At 52.5% G+C, this 21422-nt stretch overlaps 1 protein-coding gene across 1 annotated transcript in view; it reads right to left on the minus strand.

Moving 5' to 3' along the window:
- SLC25A43 (solute carrier family 25 member 43) overlaps positions 1–21422 on the minus strand; it is a 294586-nt gene that overhangs the window by 214585 nt on the left and 58579 nt on the right. The window lies entirely within an intron of this gene.

The raw sequence follows: 21422 nt of genomic DNA on the forward strand, positions 1-21422 counted from the left end.
ACGACGGCCGAGGTGTTGCCGAGAGTGCGAAGAAAATGGCAGCGGAGCGGACCGACGGCTCCGGACGACGACATTGAGCAGTCTTAGCACCGACTGGTGGGGGGGCCCACTGCTGTGAGATCGACGCTGTGGGGGCTGTGGCGACGGTCCTGAAGATTGGGGGACCGGGAACCCGGTGCTGATCGGATATTGGGGACGATTGCTCGCCGCTATCCCTCCTCCTTTCCCTCCTCCCTCCGGACCTGGAGGGGGCGAGTCGGACGGTGCTGGCCCATTTGGTCCTAGGAGTTGCGGGCATAAGTGGTGGCACTTGATCCTGTACATTACTGAGACGCTCGCCCCGTCCCACGGTGGTTGCCGGGACTTGGCGAATCCCTTTGCCTGTGACGCAGTACCTAAGATGGCGGCTACAGGAGGAGAGGCGGCCTTGGAGCAGGGACGGGAGGACTTGGCTGCGCTGTCCCAGATGGGCGAGGCCCCCCCGCCGATGTTGGACCAGGAGCAGCGACTGCATCGGCGCTTGGATGCCATACTGGACGCTATCACCTCGACCAAGGAGGCGTTGCAGCAGGACATTGCACAGGTCGCCACGGGGCTGGGGCTCCTGCGAGCGGATCATGCGAAGCTGGCGGATAAGGTCAAGGACCATGACCAACTCTTATTGGACCTGAAACCGTCGGTGGTGACCGCGGAACGTCGGTGGTGACCGCGGAACATAGGATAACAGACATCCTGGCCCGGCTGGATTCGCTGGAACGACGAGCGGAGGATGCCGAAAGCCGCAATAGGCGGAACAACGTGCGGGTTGTAGGCCTGCCGGAACGAATTGAGGGGGAGGATGCGGTGGCCTACATGGAGGACTGGTTCCGAACTGTGGTGGCACCAGAGGGACTTACTCCTTTCTTCACCCTGGAACGAGCCCACGGGGTGCCGGCTCGCCCACCAGCGCTTGGCCGCCCCCCCCCCCCGACCGATGGTGGTGCGGCTCCTCCATTATAAGGACCGGGACCTTCTCATCCAGAGGGCTCGGGCATCGGGCCCGTATGAGGTGGAGAACAGCAGGGTTACGATCTTTCCGGACTACACCCAGGCGGTCCAGAAGAATAGGGCATCGTTTCTGGCGGTGAAGAAGGAACTGAGAGAGGAGGGCATCCAGTACTCCTTGCTCTTCCCGGCCAAGCTGCGGGCCATCCTGGATGAGACCACGCACTTCTTTCAGACCCCGGACGAAGCATGGCAGTGGCTAGAATCGTACAGGGCTGGGACAGATAGGTCTCACAAAAGTAGACGAGATCGGACCCAAATGGCTGCGGACAAGAGAGAGGCGCTTGCAGCGACGGCGGCCATTACGAGATCGCAGCCAGAAAGTGAACTGGCGGAGACGGACTCTGGCGACGAAGGCGGCAGGACTGGAGAGGACCTTTCGGAGGCGGAGAGCTCGAAGGGGCCGGTGGTCACCCCCCAAACATCCGATGGGGTTTTTCACGGTTGATGCTTCATTGGGACTTGGACACGGTTTTTGGTAGGGTGGTATCCTGTTGGAGATGGGTGGGTTGCCGGGTAGGGTGCCGCGTTGGCATGATGGGATGGAGAGCGCGGGGCGCGGGCTCCGCTCGCTGGGGTCGGCGATAACTCACCCCCCCAGGGCCCTTAAGGCCTTCTGTGGTGGCGACCACAGGTTAGACGGATGTGTGTTTGGTTTGAGGTTTGGATCGGGGCTGACACTGGGTTTGTGGGCTCTGTCCTGGGGAGTGGGGTTTGGGGTGTTTTCTTTTCTAACATTTGTTTTGGGGGGGGCAACTGCTATGGTGTGGGCGCGAACTGGCAATGTTTGACTTGGATTGTTCACTGCTGGTATGGGGACGTTACCTAATTTAAAATGCCTGACGTGGAATGTCCGGGGGCTGCGAACTATGGTCAAGCGCCACAAGGTACATGCGTATTTGGTGCGAAGGGGGGTCCAGGTTGCCATGCTGCAGGAGACCCATTTGACAAAAAAGGAATGTGCCGCACTGCAAAAGAGGTGGCGGGGTCAGGTGTTTGGCACCACTTACTCAGCGTTTGCTAGAGGGGTACTGATATGGGTGAGAGCGGGGATACCGTTTCAGGTATTGAATCAAGTGGTGGATCCTGAGGGCAGGTTTGTGGCGGTGGAGGGGCGGTTGTATGGTCGGGATGTGGTTCTCTGCTGTGTGTATGCTCCGAATGCTGCTCAGGCCCGATTCTTGGATGGCCTATCCGGGTCCTTGGCCTCTTTCCTAGCGGGCCCGGTGATACTGGGGGGGGATTTTAATTCGATCACGGATGTGGTCTTGGACAGGTCTGACCCTCCCCTTGTTGATTCCCCGGTACGCAAGTTAGCCATGCACAGGAAGGATTGGCAGGATAGGTGGGGGTTGCTGGATGTGTGGCGGGAACAACACAGGGATGTTAGGGACTATTCTTTTTTCTCAGCCCTCCATGCACTACATGTGAGAATTGATTCGGTGCTCTGTGGCGGGTCCCTGGCCCCACTGATCTCTCATACGGAGTATTTGGCCAGAACCATATCGGATCATAATCCCCTATTGGTACATGTCCAGTGGCAGCGGGAGCGTTCAGTGATTCCAACATGGCGGCTCCGGCCAGACACGTTGGAAGACTCGGTGTTCAGTGAAGCGGTCCAGCAGGGCATCGATCATTATTTCAGTGAGAATGAGGGTACTGCTACATGTAGGTCCACTGAATGGGATGCGATGAAAGTGGTGGTGAGAGGGGTATGCCTGGGTAGGTTTTCGAATGCTCGCACGTCTGTGTTGAATGCACTTGCTAATGCGGAAGAGAAACTGAGAGTCCTGGAGCGGCGCAGGCCGGCCCGACCGGACTTGCAGGCCCGGTTGCTGGAGGCTAAGGAAGTGGTCGCTACCGAAACGGAACGGTTGAGGAGCTACGACTATAGGCAATACGCCATCAGAGCGCATGCTGAAAGGGATAAGGTGGGCACGCTCCTGGCCAGACTTGCTAATCCTGAACTTAGGGGCTGCCCGGTCCTTAGCATCAACAACGCACTGGGGGAAACGGTATATTTTCAGGCGGCGGTGCTGGAGTGCTTTCGAGCGTATTATGAGGAATTGTACCAGAGTCAGTTGGGAGTGGAAGCCCACGTAATCGCAGAGTACCTAGAGGCGAGGCAGCTTCCGGTCCTTGACGACGAGGACGCGAAAGATCTAGGCGGGCCGATCACACTAGCTGAAATAAGGGCGGCCATTAAGCATATGGCGCGGAATAAAACGCCCGGTGTGGATGGATTGCCGATAGAGTTTTACCAGAAGTTTGTAGATAGTTTGGCACCCAGACTGCTGGTGGTATACACGGAGGCTTATGGGTCAGGGTGTTTGCCCGGATCCATGAGGGAAGCATTGATAGTGCCGCTGCTAAAACCCGGCAGGGATGCGACGGATGTGAGGTCCTATCGACCGTTGTCCATGCTGACGGAGGACTACAAGATACTGAGCCGGATCTTGGCCACCAGGTTGGCTCCACATATGACTGGCCTGGTGCATAGGGATCAGGCGGGGTTTATCCCCACGAGGAGTACGGCGTTGAATATTCGTCGCCTGGTTGGGATAATGGATGCTGTAGTGGATGAGAACGGGGTCCAGGCGGTACTGTCAGTGGACATTGAGAAAGCTTTCGATAGTTTGGAATGGGTTTTTCTGGATGGAGTGCTAGAGAGGTTTGGTATTGGTGAGGGGTTCCGCAGATGGACGAAGGTGCTGTATTCTTCGGCAACGGCGCGAGTACGCCTGGGCGGCTTGGTGTCCGCGGCTTATCCGGTCGGTAGAGGCACGCGGCAGGGGTGCTCCCTTTCCCCCCTTCTGTTCGCCCTGGCGATGGAACCCTTGGCGGTCCATGCTAGGTCGGGAGACAGATACGCGGGGATTGAAAGCGGCGGGCGGCTACACCACATCTCGCTGTATGCGGATGATTTGTTGCTTTATATGGACGACACGGAGCGGGCGTTGGAAGGGGCGATGGACCTGTTGTCGGAGTTTGGCCAGTTGTCGGGCCTCAGGGTCAATTGGGCGAAGACCTGTGTTTTTCCGCTTCGAGCGGAGTCGCCCTGCCCTGCACGTGACTTGGGGGTGGTTTGGGAGCCATCTTGCTTCACTTATTTGGGAGTCCGCATCTACCACGTGACCGCGGACCTATTAGAGGGCAATATTGGACGGTGCGTACGGGCGTTGAGAGGTAGTATGTCTTTTTGGGCGACCCTTCCACTGACGGTGCTGGGTAGGATTGCTCTTTTGAAAATGGTGGCGCTCCCCCGGCTCCTGTACTACTTTCGGACGCTGCTCATTTGGATTCCTCAGAGGTTCTTTAGGGACCTGAGGACGATGGTTATCGGTTTCCTGTGGGGGCATGGCCGCCGTAGAGTGGCGCTGAGCACGTTGCTACGCCCCAAGATTGAGGGGGGGATGGCCGTCCCCGATTTTGAACTGTACTACTTGGCGGCGCAGCTCCAGGTTCTTACGCAGCACGTGGCCCGGTTGTTTAGGGGACCGGAGTGTGATAGAGAGTTGGGGATACAGCGCCATGTGCTGGCCTATATCGTCATGCAGCAGAAACTGGAGTTGCGAGGCCTCACTATGGAGGAGCGGACGCTCAGGTTGTGCTGGCAGAGGAGTCTCAGGAGGGCGAAGGCGACTCGACCGTATGCGCCGGAGATACCGATTGGCATGCTGACAGCCCTACCACATGGGGGCGACTGGTCCCCGTTGTTGGAATGGGAGGAGGCGGGACTGCAAGTGGTGGGGGACCTGTATGTCGATGGGACCTTGGTGCCCTTCGGAGTACTACAGGAACAGTTCGGGCTACCTGACGGGGGTTTCCTCTTACACGCGGCGGTGGTGGCGGCCATACAGAAACATTGGAGGGGAGGGCTCACCGAACCGGACACGATTATGGCATGCCAGTACGTAGTAATGGCAGCGGGCACCTTTAAGTCGGTGACCTGCCTCCATAATAGGATGCTGAACGAGGGACTAGAACCGCTCCTGGGGCTCAAGGCGAAATGGGAGGAGAGCATTGGTAGGCCCATTCCGGACACGGCATGGAGCCATATACTGCAGCGTACGTGGAAGGGCACGAGGAACGCGCGTTTCCAGCAGGTGCACTTCTTTGTGTTACATAGGGCTTACCTGACTCCGGAAAAGATAAGACGGTACTTCCAGGTGCAGGACGCACGGTGCCCGAGGTGCTTGTCGCCGGAGGCGGACATGGATCACCTGTTCTGGGGTTGCCCGAATCTGGAGGCCTATTGGGCAGAGGTAGGGGACCTTCTCAACGCAGTGACCGACAGGGAGGTGGAATTTGATATGGCGGCATGTCTGTTGCTCTGGTTCCCGCACACCAAACACACTAAGGTGACGAGCAAATTCATTGACCTGGGGTTGATACTAGCACAAAGAGAGATTTCGTGGCATTGGAAATCTAAGGGAGGGCCGTCAGTAAGGAGGTGGATGAATGATTTGCTGCGGTGGTCCGAGTGTGAGAGTGTGCTTCGAATGAAGCAGGCTGTCAAGCTTGATAATGAGAAAGCCTTGGACTCGGCGCGTGCGTGGGAATTGGTGGTGCAGGCCTTGCGTGATTCATTAGTGGAGGATGAGGACTGAATGGATGGGACCTGAGGACGCCGCGAGGCATACTAGTTCAGAGATATCATTGACACTGTAGCGGAACCCATAAGATAATCAGGAACATGACACACGCCATTAGCGGTTGCTGGGGAGGGGGCGCTAGGGGGTTGTTTAGAGGGAGTTCGGGGTGGGTTAGGAGCCGGGAGGTAGATTGGCTGCAGTAGCGACTCTGGGACTGAGACTGGGCCTGTGGGGCGTAGGTGGATAGCGGGAGGTGACAGGGGGGTACGGGACAGACATGATAAGGCCTCACAGAGCACGGGGGTGGAACGGTAGTGGCTCTGTAGCATTGAACTGCACATGTGGGATGGCTGATGTTGGGGAAAGGTTGTGGTTGGGGGGGTAAAATGCGGATACGCAAAACGTTTTTCGACCATTGTCCCAGGGACGCTCACCATGATGTCTTACTATTACTTAGGACACTGCGCCGCCCGGCCTCCGGGATGCGGGCTGAATGGCTGTGTATGGTACAGGCTCTCACGATTGATGCGGGGGGACACCATGAGTGGACTGGTTGAACAAGTGTAAGCTAAGGTTTCTAATTCTGCAATAAAAACAAATTTAAAAAAAAAAAAAAAAAAAAAACAAGCCCCGATGTGTGTGGCCTGTCCTAATAGTGAATTACAGCCATTTTCATTTTTCACTCTTGCAAGGCTACCTGTTCTCCATAGGCCAGAATGGGCTGTTAGATCATTACATTTTTATAATCCTAACTGACTCAGAGAACATGGTAGAAATTTGAGTTTAGTATGCCTGGACTCAAAGTGATAAAATACATCTTTTAGAGAAGTTGGTTTTAACATTCTGTGTTTGAAAATACCACTTTTAGAAAGTAGGTATTTTCTTGTCTAACTATCCAAAGCCTGCCTCTGCTAGGTTGTGTATTCCTTTGTCTGGTTTTGTGAGTGACAGGGCTGGGAATTCCAAGAGACAGGATGAGACAGCCCAGTGGTGAAGAGAGAGATGTGCATCTAGATGAGAGGGAGGAGTTGCACCTGAACCTTGAATAGGGCTGTGCCTGCCTTCCACAATGCTAGCTCAAACTTCTGGGGTGCGGCTGATGTCTCTGCCCTGCACACTGAAAGAAGAAAAGGAGTTTTGTCAACAAAGTGCTCCAGGACTGTATTTGCCTTCCACAATGCTGACTCCACCTCCTGTAGGGAGTTTGATGTTTCTGCCCTGCACTGTGAAAGGAAAGGAAAGGAGAAGTCTGGTAAACAGAGTGCTTCAGAACTGGTTTGGACTGGGCAAAGGCCCCTCTCCCCTCAGAGAACAAAGGATTTTGGGGTATAAATATTGGGACCCTGATCCTATTAAATTAGATCATTTTGGACTACAGGAAGAAACCTTTGCTGAGGAGAGGAACCTGAAGAAACTGAGGAGAGACTATCCCTAAGCTGAAGTGCTGCTTGGGGGATTGGCCTGCAGTGGTTGCCTGACTGTCAAAGAAAGGAGAAAGAACTTGGTGTGTTTTACTTTCAACTTGTGAAGGATCTCCAAGGGCTTGAAACATAGCTTGCCCCCTGCTGAAGTCTCCGGGTCAACAGACTTCACCCACCAGCTTCCCAAAAGTCTTCCTGAAGTGCCTGCAGCTGTGCTGGACTTTGTGGGGGATTTGCGTGTCGCAAGGAGTTGGAAGCGCGACTCAAGATCGGGAAACGTGTTGCAGAACCGCCGCTGCCGCTTCACAACTTGAAGCGTCCCGCATCACCGGAGAAGAGAATCGACGTCGACGCTGACGCATCACCGAGAAGCGTGTCGCAGGAGAGATGGACCGACGTCACCGCAGACGCCGCCGCATCTCTGAGAAGTGTGCCGCAGGGCCTGTCATTGCTCATCGACGGAGAAGAGGATCGACGTCGCCGCAGACGCTGCCGCATCACCGGGAAGAGTGTCGCAGGGCCTGTCACGGCTCGCATCGTTGTAGAAGCAACTTGCATCGCCAGTAGAGAGGATCGACGTCACCGAAGACGCCGCCGCATCGCTGGGAAGCTTGTCGCAGGGTCAGTCGCGGCTCGCATCTTGTAAAGTATCTCGCATCGCCGGAGAAGAGGACTGAAGTCGTCGCAGACGCCACCGCATCAACGAGAAGCGTGTCGCACCAAGGAAAGAGCGTCATCTTTATTTCTTTGCACCCGAACTTCACTGCATTTCCATCGCTGCAACATTGCTTGTTGTGGAAGTGCAACGCATCGTAAAGTACATTGACGCAAACTGTCGCATCTTAAGAACTGAACTAAACTAAACTAAGCTAAATCTACCATCTTAAAGAAACAGTATTGTGTATTTTTGTCGTTTATGGGTCTTAGGGTAACTCTATATAAAGTATACATATTTTTTTATATAAAACCTGTGTGGTGTCCATTTGTAGTGTTGTCACTGGGTTACTGCATGTGGTCACAAATGCTTTAGACACTGCCTCTGAGATAAGCCTGTCTGCTCGTGCCAAGCTACCAAGGGGGTGAGCAGGGGTTATTTTAGGATTGTACCCCCTTACGCTGACTAGAGGCAAGGGTCCGTATTTGTCACAAGTACCACCTATGCCAACTAGAGACCACCAAATCTAACACTCCTCGGCAGGGCAAACGAAAGCCAACGAATCAAGAGCAGACATCTGACATACTCAATGAATCCATCCATCCAATTGTGAACCAGGCCTGGCCCAAAGACCAGTCCAAGTATATGTAAAATATTGGAAAGAATTGGTCTATCAACAGACGCCAAAAGCAATCTATAATCGAAACCTATCAAAAAGGAACTGTGCTTAAGAGGCACGGCTAACACAACAAAAGAAGAAAGGAGATGGCCTACAAATGTAAGCATGAATAAAACCTAAGCATACATCGAGAAAATAATCTTCATACCATACTAAATGCACACAAAATACAGACACTTTGAAGACTGATGTTGCTTTACTGGTAGATATCAATTCTGAGAGACAATATGCCCAGGAGTACACTCCGCAGGTAACCACAAGCGTGTTTGACGCAACTTCGCTTCTAGCATTAATACTGTTGAGCTTCTCAACATTGGGGTTGGGGTGGAAAGCATAGCACAGCAGACCACGAAACTACTTACAATCAGCAGGATAAATAGACTTTGATGGGAAAAAACTACTGCTGCACAGCATATATCCATTTGTGTATGCAATACTTGGCAACCTACCAGAGGTCACAGAGGAAAAAGACTTTTAACGATTAGTCAAAAGCACTAAACTATTATTACATTTCACAAATCAACCCAAACAACAAAACGTTCACACACCCGAACATCAGACAAGTCACCTTAATAAGGAACTGTGCACCAATATCATGCACACCTAAGATTTCGGGCATCAGCACTTCACTGTTAAAATATTTGAGAACTGTTTACACCTCCCTTTCAACACTTAAGGGTCATACATGAATGTGATAATCAAAAACAAGTTAAACTACTGCAATAGTTTCTTCCTGAAGCACTACGGTCTCTCCCACAGACAGAAAAAAAATCAATACATGTGACACTTGGTACATTTTTGGTTAAACCCAAGCATTTACACTGTGTTCTGCATCCCTAAGTACACCGGTCTAAATCCAAAATACGTCCCTTTGACCTACTTCCAATTGTAAAAGGGATATACATGTTAACTGAACAGGTACCTCTGGCTGCCATTCTCATGGGTGGGATGAAGGGCACAGCGAGTGCTTTAAATGGGAAAAAATAAGTGCAGATACTCATTAAAATGAGCTAGACGTGGGGGGCGTGGCTTCGCCGGCAATGGTGGCGGTCGTGTAGAGCGCAAGCTCAGACAAGCCACCTTTTATCCTGAGGCCTTATCCTTGCCCCAAGCATCTCCCAGGGCATTATTTCCCCCCATGAGGTCGTCTGGCCTGCAAGCATCCCCCGGTGCTGGCGGCGGTGACACTGCTGCCCCGGAAGACACGTGGCGCTCAGGTGGAGCGGCCGGCGGGGTCCGGCTAGGCCTGAAGCCGGGGCCTCGATTTATGCGCGGCCCAGCGGGGAGCATCTGGCCGGTGGCGGCCGCATAGTGAGGAGGCGGATGCTGGAGGAGCGTGGCTTGCTCTGGTCAGTGGGGAGCTGAGCGCGCCTGCAACTCAGACGTGAGTAGGCGCAGGGTCGCTGCGGGAGCGGAGCGGAGAGCAGGACGATGCCAGGTGGGGCTGCGAGGAGCCTGACTTCGGGGTGGCCCGGCGGGAGCAGCCGCCATCTTGCAGCTTCCATCTACCCCTGTGTGGGCACAGAGAGCGGAGGGAGCCCATGCCGACATTGTTTGCTGGACTGTGCCCCATAGCTGTGGAGGGGTGTTGGTGGCCCTCCCAAGGACTACCTGAACTGGGTGTGGCGGCCCGGTGGGCCTGCTGTGATTTCTGCACCGCGGTGAGTGGAGTGGGCCTGCAGGGAGAGGTGGGGTGCGTCGGCCCTCCCCTCTCCCTCCTGTGTCTACCTGCCTACACAGCGGTCCTTTCCTGCGGCTGGGGAGCTCGGGAGCTGGATCGGGCCTTTGTGTGAGACAGGGGAGACACCTGGGACCAGTGAGAGGTGCACGGGCGGAGGGCCCACTGGGGACACTGTTGGAGCTGGTTGGTGTCGAACTCCGGCCTGAGGGGCCCGGCGCCCTGGTTCATAGCCCCCCTGGTTGTCTGGCGCCACGGAGCCTGGGGGTCCGCCTTGAGGCTGCGCACGCAGAGTCTGAGCAGCCTGCAGCTTGTGGAAAACGGCCCGTCGACAGACTTGTTCGCATAACTGATCTCTGACCCACTGGCAGTGACGGGCATTGGTGAGGGGGCCCTACCGCCCGGGGTGCTTTGCTCGGCCGCGATGACGCGGGATCGAACTGGCAACGGCCACAGCAAACAAGGGACCCTGGACAAATTCACGGAGGCGGGTCAGGCAGCCATAACACAATCAAGGGACATGTGGGATGCCAAGATTGGGGCAATTAGGGCTGATGTTACTCTACACCGCCAGGACCTGAGGAACGCGGTGGAGCGCATCACCGGCGCGGAGACTCCAATCTCTGAGGTGGAAGATGATGTGTCCGTGTTGAAGAAGAAGGTTGCGGCCACGGAAAAAATACAAAAGGGTCTAGCCCTGAGGGTCGAGGACACGGAAGGGCGGGCTCGGTGGAACAACCTGCGCTTCGTGGGATTCCCGGAGGGCTGTGAGGGAGACAATGTGGAGCACTTTTTGGCCCAGTGGTTAGAGGGATGGTTTCCCGCGGACATTCCCTCTCGCTGCTTCGTTGTTGAGCAGGCCCACCGGGCTCTTATGCAGAAGCCCCTGGTTGGGGCACGCCCGCAGCCGATTATCGCCAAATTTTTAAACTATTCTGATCGGGACACCATTCTACGGCAGGCGAGGGTAAAAGCCTCCCTCACACATGACAATGCGACCATCCACATCTTCCCGGACTACACAAGGTTAGTGCAGCAGCAGCGCCAATCGTTTCTTGCAGCCAAGGCCCGCCTGCGTGGCCTCCAGCTCCAGTATACCTTACTCTACCCGGCACGGCTGCGAGTAATCTATAAATCCCGCACGCTGTTCTTCGATACCCCAGAGGAAGTCTTCCAATGGACTGAGTGGAGTGGGCCGGGAGGGTCTCAGGAGTCAACGGCCCCATTGCAGGAGATCAAGATCGGGGCACAGCTCACGCTCCGGCTCTGCGTCTCGCCGGGGTGATCCGGCACTGAAATAGTGATTAGATGTGGCATGAAAGCCTGGGACTTTTGCATAGAACTGTATGTACAAGACTCATAGATGCTTAGGAGCGCAGTTCTCTAGGGCTGGGAGCCTGACCCATCAGGAGTGGGTGGGAGGGAGTGAAAGCCACGTTACCATGGGTTGTCGTTTGGGGATCGATTGGGGGGGGTGGTTCTTGTTCCCCTGTTGGAGACTAGGCTACGATCCGACCGCGATAGGTGCTTCCATGTTTGGGAGGTACGGGTGGGAGGTGGAGGGGGGGTAGGCGTTTGAGATTGGGGTCGGGGAAACTGTTTGCGTAGGTTTTGCTGCTTGCTGTTTGCCATCTATTCTGCATGCTAGGCCACGGGGACACCTGTAGTTTTCATGATGCTATTGTCATATGTCTACTGCTGAGAAGGGAGGGCGGGTAGTCCCTGCTGGCTCTTTGCGTATTTTGAGCTGGAACGTGCGGGGATTGTTGGACAAGGTGAAACGGGGGCGGTCTTTCAATATGCTAAGAGGGCTGGGGCAGATGTCCTATTACTTCAAGAGACTCATTGTCATGCACGCACCTTTGTCTCGGAAGTGTCCTGGATCCACGCTGCTAGACACCCTGATTCCCCCTGTCACCCTCCGGGATCCAGGAATACACACTGAATAGCCAAGTTGTAACCAGGGGGAACACAGGGGAACAAAACAAGGGTAGGAAGGGAAAGAAACAACACTCCACAATCTTCTTTGTTTCTGAACAGGTTCTATCTTCGGAGACAGGGTCTGTATAGAAAGATAACAAAAGAAGAGTGAAAACTACCCCCCCCCCCTATATCTTGTAATTCTCAAGGTATGAGATGAAAGGTAAAGCAAAGGTACCTTCCAGATAGTGGAGTGAAAATGGAACAAAAAGAAGGCAAATAATTCTGGAGTTTCAACAGCAGTCTGTTTATGTGTGGTCCAACACACAACGAATCTAAATACAAAAAAGTGATTTAAATAACGTTCACCCACCAATGTAATGAAGGACTCGTCCTATCCCTGACACTCACCACAGGTTCTGATGTCGAACGTTGTCTCACAATACACACACGAAGAGTCACAGGTTCTGATGTCGAACACTGTATTACAATAAACACAACCTCACCAAGATCGGTAAAGCTCAAAGCAAATGGATACCACTCCGCATAAGTAACACGAAACTGTGGCAAAATAATCATGCAAGTCTCAAACCTGCGCCTTCTCAAAACCGCAATAGAATAACAACGCGGTCTAAACCAAAACAGAACAAAGAATGAAAGGCAGAGTAACAGCCCCGAAACAAGCCGCTTCTCGGGACTCCCAATATGAAATTACAGAAAACACGGACACAGGAAAAGACGAACGCCTACCCCAACGGCCCGCTAGCTCCTCGGACGCCTTCACCGTGACCCGGAACGTATACAGGAAACAGCTAGCTAACGCGAAGCACTTCCTGGTTCTTCGGGGCGGTTTAAGATCCGTGTTTCTTACTTCTGCGCATGCGCGAACACTGCGCATGCGCTACAAACCCTGTACCTGCAATTGCCAATCATTGCCAACCACGTTGCCCTAACAATAGACTGATACCACTCCACGTAAACGTTTATTGGTGTATCACGGTCCTCCGCGCACACGACAGGCATGACACTCATTTACTGGGCACGAAGGCGCTTTGTCTCCAGCGATCTGGGTTCACCCATGTGTACCACTTGGGATTCACTTGAGGCTCTAGAGGGGTCGCTATCCTTATACATCGTAGGGTTTCCTATGTACATGATAAATTCTGGACTGACGTACAGGGCAGGTTTGTTTTCGTGCAGGGCAGGGTGGGGGTGGACAGAGTGACCCTTGGTTGTGTATATGCACCGCCACCACTACAGTGGTCATTGGTGGAGAACCTCATGTCCCTCTGTGGTGCCATGCTTGATACCCTATCCATTGTAGGGGGGATTGGAACGCCGTGATAGAACAGGGTAGCGATAGGTGGCGGAGTGGGGCGGCGGATCAGGGACGGGGGGTGGGGGGACCCACCACCAAGTTACATGCCCTAGCTACTGGCCTTGACTGGACAGACTCCTGGAGGTACAAACATGGTTCACGTAGGGAATACATATATTTTTCAATGGTGCACGACTCATTCTTCAGACTTGACTACATTTTTGTTCCAAGGGGGTTGGCCTACAGAATACGGACGGCAGACATTCTGCCAAGAGCCCTGTCTGATCACTCACCAGTGGCCATCACATTTAGTCTGGGCCCGGCCAGACAACCGTTTCGGTGGCTTATGTCCGCTTGGCACTTGTTGCAGGACGACTACAGAGAGCATATGACCACTGAGATAGATCACTACCTGACCACTAATGTGGGCTCTGTGGACTCCCCGACTGCCCTCTGGGAGGCCCTGAAACCCACCTTGCGGGTGTAGATATTTCATGGTGCGCGGCAGCCCATAGGAAGAGGCGGAGGGACTTAGTGCAGCGCGAGGCACATCTGGAGGCGTTGGAGCGCAGAAGTTGGGAGGTGGGAGGCGGACCAGCCAGACGGCAGTTAGTCCTGGCTCAATAGCAGTACACCGCAGTTCTGATGGAGGAGGCGTGGCAGGCCTGGCTGGCCACCCGTAGTCGTGTGCACCAGTGGGGGGACAAATCCTGCAAGATGCTGCACCGCTTGTGTCAGGGTACTCTCCATGCCCAACCACTGCAGCAAATCTTAGATCCCGGAGCGATTGCGGAGAGCTTCGCTGCGTACTACGAGGGGCTGTATGCCCCTCAGGAATGCTTGACAGCTGATGTAATCCAGTGTTTTATTGACGACCTTCCCCCGCGCGCGGTCTCGGACGAAGTGCGGTAACTCCTGGACCAGCCCCTGACAGACGGTGAATTGGGCACGGCCCTAGATGAGCTGAAACCCGGTAAGGCGCCGGGCCCCAACGACTTCCCATGCAAATTTTTCCGGCGGTTCTCTGTACAGCTGGACCCGTCCGGTTGTGGAGGAGGCGAGTGAGAGCGGTGTGCTCCCACCGGATTGGCGACACGCCGAGGTGGTTCTTAAGCCAGGGAGGCCCCCGGGGAGTCATGCGTCTTATCGCCCGATTTTGCTACTTAATACGGAAGCCAAGGCTGCGGCCATGGTCTTGGCGGTGGAAGGTTGCCCTACCGTGTGCTCCTGTATACAACTGACCTCTTGCTTGGCGCCTGCGGTTTGGGTTGCTCCCCCCTTGTATATATGCATGGTGGCCGAGACTGCGCCAAGTCTCCTTCACACCTGAATGCGCAGGGGCCCCCCCACCCTAATACTGTGATAATACTCTAGGCTGCTGCCAACTTACCGCCAGAGGAACACTATACTAAGGGCTCACACCTGGCAATATGGTGAAACAGGACAATCAGCAACTGAAATTGTCCTTTGAGGCGCCCAAAAGGCCCCTTCATCGGCTGGCTCCCATGCCGCGGAGGGGGCAAGTGGCGGGGCGCCGTCTCCAGAGTTGGACATGCACCAATTGTTGCAAGAAATGCGACAGGGTTTTACCACGGTGGTCAACAAGGTGGAACGCATGTCCTCCAGGATGGATGCACTTGTGCACAAAGTGGACCAATACGAGGGACGACTAACGGAGGCTGAACGGTGCATTTCTGATGCCGACGACGCTGCCACCAGACACACTACGCAGTTAGCGAGGATGGATAACTTGCTAAGGGTAATAGCAAAAAAGAATGAGGACTTAGAAGCCCGTAGTAGATGGAATAACATCCGCGTGACTAATATTTCAGAGTCGACCAACACGGGACACATGGAAGACTATATTGAAAAGCTACTAACATCGGCCATCGGTGCTGAGGCCTTTCCCACGCACCTTATGGTGGAGAGGGCCCACAGGTCTCTGGGGCCAAGACCTAAACCAGGGCAACCACCCCGACCCATAATTGCACGTTTGCTAAACTATCGCGACCGTGATGTGGCCCTACGTGCAGCGCACGCAAAGCAGGTTTGGTGTATGACGGAGTGCACTTTTCAATTTACCCAGACTTCACCCAAATAGTGCAGGAAGAACGTCCCAAGTTCCTTGAAGTCAAGAAGAAGCTGCGGACTGCGCAGATTGACTATGCCTTACTCTACCCGGCGAGACTTCGTGTAACTCATCAGGGCAAACAGCATTTTTTTACAAATCCACAGCAAGTGGAGGATTATTTGCGACACCTGAAACGAACGCAACGAAGAGAGAATGACCAGGAAATGGAGCACCACTAAGATATGCAAGACGACGATGAAAATGCCTAAACTAACGTAGCTATGGCTGGGACACTTGCTAGTGGCTGGCGCAGGTGGCGCCTGTATGATTTGCGATGGCGCAGAGGCCGAGGACACCTCATGTACATCATACAAGGGACGCTTTCAGTACTTCAAGTGGTAATGTATTCCGGGCACCACCGCCCTCCTTCTGACAGAGCCCAGCGGGCGTACAGATTCCCGGGCCTGGAGTGGGACGGTGGCTGTGTGTCTGTCTAATGGCTACCCCCTATGGGTGTTCCCCTCTGTTCACGTATGTCGTCAGGTTGATGACAGTTTTTTGGTTAGGAGGGTGGAAGACAGATTCTGGCAAGTTGGGGATGCTTCAGTGGGAGGGAGAGTGGATAGGAGTAGGGGTATTAACTCATAGCTGCTGTATGACTGTAGACATGAGGGGCAGATTGGGATGGGGGCTACATGACTGTTTACTCCTGCCACCCTGCATATATTTCACAATGTTGAACTTAAACAATGAGATGCCTGTACGGATGATGCTGGGGGTGGCGGGTGGGGGGTGGGTAGGGGACTCTAGCAAGTTGGGGTTGCTTCAATGGAGGGGGGGTGGATAAGACGACAATTTGATCCTGGTTACTGTGGTGGTGCAGGGATTGCGAGATGGGAGATGACAGGACTAGAGAATATGGCAGTGTACTTACTTGGAATGTAAGAGGGCTAGGAGACCCACGAAAAAGGCGCCAAGTATTGTCATACTTGGATAGACACGATGTGCATATCGCCTTCTTACAGGAGACACACTTTAAGACTGGAGTAGCTCCTACCTTTGCGAACAGATGGGCTGAACACCAGATTCTCTCCTCCTACTCGTCTTATGCCAGGGGGGCTATGATACTAGTGAAAAGGGGCACACTCTTTGCCCTAGCAGGGGAAAAAAGTGATACACAGGGACGGTACTGTATGGCCTGGGGCCGATTAGGGCACTTGTCCACCACGCTGGTAACCTGTTATGGTCCCAATGTGGATAACCCTCAGTTTTTTGTTGAGCTCTGGACCACTATAGCTAGCACCAGTCCTGATCATGTCATCTGGGGGGGGGGGGACTTCAATACATCACACCACCCGAATATGGATAGATCACATCCAGCCCCTCACCCCTACACCAAAGCGAGGCCCGAGTTGCATAATTAATGTACTTGGGGAGTGTGGACTGATAGATGCCTGAAGACCCATCACCCGAACACACGTGAGGGCACACACTTCACTGTGCATGCTGAGTCGTGGGCACATCTAGATTATATATTTCTGTCCCCTGCTTTATGTCCGATGATAACTGCTGTGAGACATCTACCCCGCACTTACTCTGATCATGCCCCTGTACACCTGACACTAAGCTCTGCAGATCTTAGCCCACCGCGCCCTCGTTGGAGCATGCAACCCACTATACTACTAGACGCTGTGTTTCAAGAGGAGCTGAGGGAAGAGGCTCTTGGATTTTTTGAGCTCAATAAGGGCAGTGTTGCCAATGTCGAAAGCATATGGGAGGCCTTCAAGGTCACCTTACGGGGAATCTGTATAGCGAAAGACTCTGGGGTACTAAAGAGTATACAGAATACACTGCAGGATCTGGACACCCAACCTAAATCTCTTGAGAACTCATTGACAATATGTCCGGATGTAGCGGTCCAGGCAGCCATACGTGAAAAACTGACGGCCTACATGGAGACTGCAGATAAGGAGGCTAAATTCAGAGGGCGCTACTGGACGGCTCGCCGCTATGGTGAGGGTGAAAGGCCTGGTAAGGCACTGGCCGCCACGACCAAATTGATGAGGCGAACTAATGTTTTTAGATCTGGAGGGATTGGATGGCATGATATACAGGGATAATGCTTCCATCTTGAACACATTTGTTTCACATTACACTAAAGTATATGCTACAACCCGCACAGGCAGGTTAGAGTTGGACGAATACTTGGAAGATGTCTTGTTAGCCTGGTTGAGCGATACGCAACAATAGGTTCCTTAGCACCCCATTTGAAATAGACGAGGTGCGAGACGCTATTATGCAAATGCAATCAGGCAAGGCTACCGGTTTAGATGGGATCCCCATCGAATTCTACAAAACTTACATTGACTTTATGGCCCCGGTGCTCAGAGAGGTTTACAAGGATGCATTAAAAGTTGGCAGTCTACCCCCTTCCATGAGAGTAGTAGTAGTAGTAGTAGTAAAAGTATGTTTATTAGACCATTGGTCTCCAAACAAAATACATATTACAATAAATAGTTTAAAACATGTATAAAAAATTCCACAAATACTTTAAAAGAGAGTAGCTTTAATTACGTCCCTTTTGAAACCTGGGAAGCAACCGCAGAGCTGTGACTCTTATAGGCCACTATCTCTACTGAATTGTGATGTCAAGATCCTAGCGAAACTTATTGCCACTTGTCTCAACCTTCTCATGCCCAACTTAATCTTACCTGACCAATCGGGATTTGTCCCGGGTAGAGCCACCTCACACACTTTACGCACTCTTTTTACGGTCTTGAACAATGTCTCTGAAGACCTCCCCATGGCTGCAGTGTTTCTGGATGCTACAAAAGCATTTGACAGCCTAGAGTGGGATTATGTTTTTGCTATTATGAGTCGTATGGGATTTCCCCCTATCTTCTTATCCTGAATTAGATTACTTTATGACACTCCCACGGCCAAAATCCTAATAAATGGGAAAATGTCACAGGACATACCCATCACAAGGGGCACGCGCCAGGGTTGCCCGCTCTCACCCCTATTGTTTGCAATAGCAGTTGAACCGTTGGCAGCCAAATCGCGGCAACATCACAAAGAGCTAGGTTTACAGTGCAACTTGAGGCAGATTCTTGTATCCTTTTACGCGGATGATATAACACTCTATGTTCGCGACTCTCGCCATAACTTGAATACTACACTTAGAGAATTCGTACGATTTGAAGGGCTCTCAGGAATCCAGATAAATTGGAGTAAATCCTGCTTGTTTCCCTCACGGCTGCCACATCTCCTTTCCCCATGGATTATCCCATCCCTTGGTGTGAAGATGACTTTAAATACTTGGGGATTAATGTAACTAAAGTCAGGGAAGCCTTAATGCGGCTTAATTATGGAACGACCATGGTTCGCATATCTGAGGCCATTACGCGATGGATCACTCTGCCACTCTCTATGGCTGGCAGAGCCTCCTTCATAAAGATGGTGGTTCTGCCCCAGTTACTCTATTGATTTTTGAATATTCCCTTCTACCCCGGACGGTATTTTTTCCAGCAGCTACTTACGGAGTTATCTCGATTGGTGTGGGGTGACAAAACGCCGAGACTGAAGTGGGATATACTCATCAGACAGTAGGCACAGGGAGGCTTTGGACTTCCTGATTTTGAATTATATTATTATAGTGCCCAAGCGCAGTACGCTTTTTATTGGATGTACCCGCCTCGATACATGCCTCAGATAGCGGCGGGACATTGGCTGGCCCACCCGGTTCCGATTGACGGGGCACTTCACGACTCAACTCCTGGCAGAGACAAGACCTCGACAACGGTGACGAGCACGATCTATGCCTGGACTCAGATAGGCAAAACATTGAATGCACCTCTACTATATTAGCAACTCTTACTGCTGACATATCACCCCGATATGCCTCTCTTGAAAGAAGCCATATTCCATAAACTAGCAGAGCGCACACAGGTCAAAACGTGGGGAGATCTATATCATGATGGGACTTTTCGCACAAATGACCATTTGTTTCAGGGCACGTCACAAACACCCTTAGATAACTTTCTTTATCTTAGGCTACGTCAAGGCCTGAGGTCCATTACAACCGAATTCCCCACCGAGCCCCCTGGGCTAGCGCCCTTGCACCGTATACTACAGGATGCAGCACCCAAGAAACTGGTTTCGACAATATACAGAATGACACTAACCTTGAGAGAATTACCCAGTCCTGCAGCCAGGTCCAAATGGGATCTGGAGTTGGGAGTGGTACTAACGGCAGGCAGTGGGACTTTTGCACGCAGCAGACCGAGCACATTTCCTCAAGTAGTAGGTTCAGGATTATTCATTATAAGTTCCTTCATAGGCTGTATTACACGCCAGTATGCCTTCATCGGTACCAACTACGCGACACAGATGAATGCGCCAGATGCCATGCCCCTGGGGCTGACTTGTTGCACTTAGCGTGGAGCTGCAATGCAGTGAGTGCATATTGGGTACAGGTATTTGAGGCGCTATCCCAAATGATACACACTGACCTAGAACCTTCCCCAGTGCTTGCTTTATTAAGTTATGTCGAGCCCATTCCGACACCAAATCGTAAATTTGTGCAATGGCACTTCTTATGGCCAAAAGAAGGGTGGCTTGTAGATGGGACAGAGGGCGGGCACCGAAATTCAAAGACTGGCTACACAATCTTACATATTGTCAGGAGCAGATGTTAACATACGCAGAACTTATGCCTGTGGCCTCTCAGCCAACGGACATCTGGGCCCCGTTGAAATGTTACCTGCAGGCGCAAACACACTCTGACTCAGAGGACTAGATATGCCCCCATCTTCCCTTCCCCCCACTCCCCTCCCCACCTCCCCCCACCCCCCCCCCCCCTTCCCTTGCATCTCTGCCTGGACCCTACTTTCGGATAACGGGCTTGGGAGAACCTACATGGTTCGTATACCGAGCCAGCTGATAGAGGGTGTAGTGTCCTGGCAATCAATCAGACAGACACTACAGATGATATATGGTGGTGCTTTATTATTCACGTCTTGCTCCTTCAGGGTCCCTACTCTAACTGTCCTCTTCCTGTGTCCACTCCTCCTCTTCCTCTAGCCCCCTAGCTCCGCCCACACCCAACTACTAGACTGCACTCCAACATTACAGAGGGCCCGCCCTCATAAGGTCTCATTGATATATTGGAGAGCGGACTCTGCACATGGCATGAGACTCTCATTGCCCGAATGCACTGTTTAATTTTATATATGTATATATTCTGCTACTGGTACAGAGACATCTCTGCCCTCAGATAGAGGCTGACGAACTGTGTACATGAAACTGCCACCTGCCTGCGTGTGTCATCTCTGCACCCCACAGTGTCGAAGCTAATGTACCGCAGTGTATTCATGAGTGATTTGGCCTAATCAATGTATTGCTACGTCATGTGTTATATGTCTCTTCATAGACATCGAAGAACTGTGTAGACCCTGAGTGTACCTAGAATGTATGTAACCTGTTTAAATGAAAACTTGAAAATAAAGGTTTAAAAAAAAGCATTAGGAGCCTCCCGCGCCTCCTGAACATCAGATGCCAAGCATCCTAACCCATCCATTCTCAAACGAGCCCCCAAACAGCAAAATGAATGGGGACTGAACACATTTGGAGAGTTCAAATATTAAATTAAAAGGTGTTGCCGTGGGCATTTGACCCAGTTAACTGTTGTGGGCTGGCTAAAGATATTATCACTTTAAATCCATGTAGGGGAAGGAGTCAAGCGTTCTGAATAATCACATTCGCCGCTGACAGCGTTCGCTGAACCTGGAGGGCTTTTCAAGTGCTATCCTTTGCCAGCGGGGAGGCGCGAGGCTCCTGCAAAAGTTTAATTGCTCATGAATGAAGTTTTGCTTCTGCATGCACGCTTTAGCTTTCCTGGATTTCACAAACATATCCTTTGTACAGGCCTTTATACAATGGATATATTTAGACAACATGCTTGGAAGTAGACTGCTGGATTCTCGGAGAGGGGACACGTGAAAGCGAGTCGCATGTGAATTCCACTGTTTGCCGGGAGAGGC

This window comes from Lissotriton vulgaris, unplaced genomic scaffold (genome assembly GCF_964263255.1).
Source record: "Lissotriton vulgaris unplaced genomic scaffold, aLisVul1.2 SCAFFOLD_1065, whole genome shotgun sequence".
NCBI lineage: Eukaryota > Metazoa > Chordata > Amphibia > Caudata > Salamandridae > Lissotriton > Lissotriton vulgaris.